This window comes from Oncorhynchus nerka, unplaced genomic scaffold (genome assembly GCF_034236695.1).
Source record: "Oncorhynchus nerka isolate Pitt River unplaced genomic scaffold, Oner_Uvic_2.0 unplaced_scaffold_2848, whole genome shotgun sequence".
Classification (NCBI taxonomy): domain Eukaryota; kingdom Metazoa; phylum Chordata; class Actinopteri; order Salmoniformes; family Salmonidae; genus Oncorhynchus; species Oncorhynchus nerka.
Genome location: NW_027038451.1, coordinates 8,796 through 13,987, shown reverse-complemented (window position 1 = coordinate 13,987; position 5,192 = coordinate 8,796). Strand labels below are relative to the sequence as shown.

Genomic DNA, 5,192 nt, shown 5'->3' with positions numbered 1-5,192 from the left:
TCATGATTATAGATGACATCACACACCGTAGCACGTAGCAGCATAGCCTTTATGTCATGATTATAGATGACATCACACACCGTAGCAGCATAGCCTTTATGTCATTATTATAGATGACATCACACACCGTAGCAGCATAGCCTTTATGTCATTATTATAGATGACATCCCACACCGTAGCACGTAGCAGCATAGCCTTTATGTCATTATTATAGATGACATCACACACCGTAGCAGCATAGCCTTTATTCGCTTTGAAATAAGTAAGCAAGGTTAGTTTGTATTTCATCCAACAATCTGTGCTACAAATTATGGCTACAGTATATGCAATTTCTTCCACTTTTTGAGTGACACAAAGATGCTTATCTACATGGTGAACATGCAACAGCTGTTAATCACACTCACTTTGATTTTATATAGTGCCCAAGAGATGAAACCAAGAGTTTCTCGCTTCGACCACACCGGCCTGAGTACGCCTGAACTCGTCTGATCTCGGAAGCTTAGCAGGGTTGGGCCTGGTTAGTACTTGGATGGGAGACCGCCTGGGAATACCAGGTGCTGTAAGCTTTGTCACTGCCTTGTGGAAATACAACTCTTTGCCTGTTTTTTCCCACAAGGCTGAAATATGTGCCATGCTTTGGAAATAAGTAAGCAATGTTAGTTTGTATTTCATCCAACAATCTGTGCTACAAATTATGGCTACAGTATATGCAATTTCTTCCACATTTTGAGTGACACAAAGATGCTTATCTAAATGGTGAACATGCAACAGCTGTTAAATCAGACTCACTTTGACTTTATATAGTGCACCAAGAGATAGTTTCTCGCTTACGACCACACGGCCTGAGTACGCACCTGTTGATGGGTAATTGACACAGGTGTGAGTGATTGCGCTTAGAGTTTGCTCTAGAGAGTTTGTAGCTATTTGAAGTACAATTTCTTTTTGTAAATGGATTAAGTTAGATTTATAGTTTGTGGTTGTTCCCCGGCAGCATATTGCTGTTTGGGGGGACTTTCTCCTGTCGTTATTCGGATGGATACAATGGCTTTGAACAACGGTGGAAAAAAAGACTACGAACAAAGGCAACATGGATAATGGCGTTGCAGCAAGACAGGCGCAAAAATAAGAAAATAACTTAACAGTAGCTGTTGAAATAATGGGAGAGGAGAAGATTACAATGATGGAGGTATTGAGAGGGATTAAATTAGTTTGTGGACTGGTCTGTGGCTGTCGGGTCAAAGATGAAAAGCGATATGAAGTGACGCTGTCAAGTGCGAGAGGAAGAAAAACTGATGGATGGATTTAAAATCCGGAGCTGTCGAATCATGGCAAAGGATTTATCGCTGGATGAGATGGTTGTATTCTTCTTAAACCTCCCAGTATATATTACAGACGAGGACATCACAGAACGGCTAAGAGCATGGGGTGTGTCTGCTATATCGCTGGTGAAAAGGCGCTACTGGCCGGGGACGGACATTGCTGACGGGATGCGCTTCTGTAAGTTAGATTCACAGACACTGTGCGCTCGTTGCCATATTTGGCTGAGTACTTCAGAGTAATACACGATCGGCAGGTCAAGGTCTGTAGGCTGTGTATCCAGCCAGGGCGTGCTGCGAGAGTGCCCTGATTTCGCATGTCATAAGTGTGGTGAGCAGGGGCATTACGCACGGGGAGTGCAATGGGAGGAGAGAGCGAGGTTGTGTTGGATGCGGGGGAGGGGTGTAGCGCAGTGCTCCTGTCCCCACGGGGAAGGTGCTCAGGAATTGGCATCACAGGGTTTCAGCACAAATAGTGTCGTGGAGGAAGCAGGGGAGGAGATCGGCATGAGTGAGCAGTCCCAGGGAGAGACTGAGGGCAGAGGCAGTCGGAGGATGAAGTGGAGACGGAGCCTTGTACTGAAGGAAGGGAGGCACCCAAGGATGGAGGGATAAGCTCAAGCCTAGACGATGTGGAGTTGGAGGGCGATCCTCGTGGCTGAAATATGTGCCCTCGCTTTGAAATAAGTAAGCAAGGTTAGTTTGTATTTCATCCAAAAATCCGTGCTACAAATTATGGCTACAGTATATGCAATTTCTTCCACTTTGAGTGACACAAAGATGCTTATCTAAATGCTGAACATGCAACAGCTGTTAATCAGACTCACTTTGACTTTATATAGTGCACCAAGAGATCTCGCTTACGACTATACCGGCCTGAGTGAGCACTTCCTGTTTGGAAAGTGAGATAGGTGTTGGTAATTAAGTCGTGAGTGAGTGTTTTTTTGGTTATTTTCATCGTTTTTTGAAGTATAATTTCGATTTTTGCATTTGAACAAGTTTAAGTTTGGTTCGTTTTTTCCCCCTTTGCAGTTTTGCTGCTTGGGGGAGAGTTTTTTGGGTTTTAACTTTCTTTACTATGATGGACAACATGGCAATGGCTAATGGAATGGACAAAGAAAATGCTCAACGGAAGAAAAATGGAGATGAAGGAGATGAAATATGGTAAAGAATTTACGGTGGCAGTGGAGTTGATGGGAGAAGATAGGGTCACGACGATGGAGTTACTACGTGCGATTAAAGAGGTGTGTGGCAAGGTGGTGGGATGTAGTAAAAGGAGAAAGAAAGTACGAGGTCACGATGAGAAATGGAAAAGAGCGCTTAATGGATGGCTTTATGATTAAAGAAACAAGAATTATGGCAAGAGACATGGTTTCAATGAACTTATAGTCTCTCATGAATTTGCCTGTGTATATGGAAGACAACGCTATATTGGCCAAGCTATGTAGCTGGGGTGTATCAGCAGTCTCTGAAATCAGGAGGAGAGTTTGGCCAGGGGACGGAGATAGCAGATGGCACGAGATACTGCAAAGTGAAATTTACTGACACTGAAATCATTGCCGTACTCTACAAAGTTTGACACACTTGAAGGAGGAGAGTACTGGGAGTTATTCATGATAAGCAGGTCAGAGTCTGTAGGCTTTGTATTCAGCCTGGTCATATTTTGAAGGACTGCCCTGAATTCAAATGTTATAAGTGTGGGAAGCAAGGGCATTATGCAGAGAATGTGTAGGTGGAAAGGAAAGGGCATTTTGCAAAGGATGTCGCATGAGAACTGACAGAGTGCAACTGTGGAGAGGTTGTGAATGAGGAGAGGAGCCAGGATCTTTTTGTGGAGACTGATGTATCACCGAGACCAGAAGAAGATGATGGAGGAGAGGACGTGATGGAGGGGGTGTAGAGACGGAGAGCGCAAGAAGGGAGAAGATCGAACAGAAGATGAATGAAATAGGGAGCAGTATGGACTCAGAAATAAGAAGAGGGAGTTTTCAGGAGGAGGGGGAGTGGGCTGGTTGGAGGAACTGGGGACTCACAGATTTTGGAGGGACCTCGGCTATGTGGGTGCCTCGGAAGAAGGTGAAGTCGAGGGGAGTGGGATGCTGACAATAATACAGGAGACACAAATGGATACAGGAAGCACAACAGGCACTGGAAAGAAGAGTTTAAGTTTCTTGGAAGAGATGGATTTAGAATCAATTTCAGATTCAGATGACATGGAACAGATTGACAGAAAATGGGGAGGCTACAGGAAGAGGAAAGCGGCGGCGGAGGTGAAAAAGGACAGAAAAGGAAGAAAACATGACAGATAGAGGTAAATGAGAAAATATTTATTATTTTTACTATTTATTGGAATGGTTAATTTTATGTCAATCAATGCAAACGGTTTAAGAACAATGGAAAAATTTCAAAGAATAGTAAAATGAAGAATTCTGATATTGTAACGGTTCTCTTGTGGTGAAGGAAAGTCGGACCAAAATGCGGCGTGTAGATTACGATTCATGTTTAATGAAAAAAACACACTAAAAACACAAACACTACAAAACAATAAACGTAACGAAAACCGAAACAGCCTATACTTGTGTAAACTAACACAGAACAAGGACATCAGGACACTAAGGACAATCACCCACAAAACACGGCAATCAGAGACAACGATACACACCTGCCTCTGATTGAGAACCACCCCAGACAGCCATAGACTTTGCTAGATAACCCCACTAAGCCACACACCCAACACCCCACAAAACCCTAAGACAAAACACACCACAATAAAACCCATGTCACACCCTGGCCTGACCAAATAAATGAAGAAACACAAAATACTTGACCAGGGCGTGACAGAACCCCCCTAAGGTCACGGACTCCCGAGACGCACCTGAAAGCAATAGGGAGGTCCGGGTGGGCGTCTGTCCATGGTGGCGGCGCGGGACGTGGACCCCACTCAATCACTGTCTTAGTCCCTCCTCCTCGCTTCCTTGGATAGTCCACCCTCGCCGCCCCGACCATGGCCTAGTAGTCCCTCACCCAGAACCCCACTGGACTGAGAAGCAGATCGGGACTGAGAAGCAAGCTCGGGACCGAGGGCAAGCTCGGAGACTGAGGAAGCTCGGCACCGAGAGGAAGCTCGGCACAGAGGAAGCTCAGCACAGAGGAAGCTCAGGCAGGTAGCTGAATCCGGCAGATCCTGGCTGGATGGCGGTTCTGGCAGATCCTGGCTGACTGGCGGATCTGGAAGAGTCTGGTTGACTGGCGGATCTGGAAGAGTCTGGCTGACTGGCGGATCTGGAAGAGTCTGGCTGACTGGCGGATCTGGAAGAGTCTGGCTGACTGGCGGATCTGGAAGAGTCTGGCTGACTGGCGGAACCTGGCAGACTGACGGATCTGGCTGCTCCACGCTGACTGGCGGCTCTGGCTGCTCCACGCTGACTGGCGGCTCTGGCTGCCCCACGCTGACTGGCGGCTCTGGCTGCTCCATGTAGGCTGACAGCTCTGGCGGCTTCTTACAGACTGGCGGCTCCGTGCAGACTGGCAGCTCCTTGCAGACTGGCAGCTCTATGCAGACTGGCAGCTCCGGCTGTTGCATGAATACTGACAGCTCTGGCTGCTCCATGCAGACTGGCAGCTCTGGCTGCGCTAAACAGGCAGGAGACTCCGACAGCGCTGTAGAGGCGGAAGGCTCTGGTAGCGCTGAACAGGCGGGAGACTCCGACAGCGCAGGAGAGGAGGAAGGCTTTGACAGCGCTGGAGAAGTGAGGCGCACTGTAGGCCTGATGCGTGGTGCTGGCACTGGTGGTACTGGACCGAGAACACGCACAGGAAGCCCGGTGCGGGGAGCTGCTCCTGGAGGGCTGGGTGTGGATGTGGTACTGGATAGAC

At 47.3% G+C, this 5,192-nt stretch overlaps 1 pseudogene; it reads left to right on the top strand.

Annotated features, from left to right (window-relative positions):
- Nucleotides 1–448: 448 nt before the first annotated feature.
- On the top strand, nt 449–566 carry LOC135566963 (5S ribosomal RNA; annotated as a pseudogene).
- The last annotated feature ends 4,626 nt before the right edge of the window (nt 567–5,192 follow it).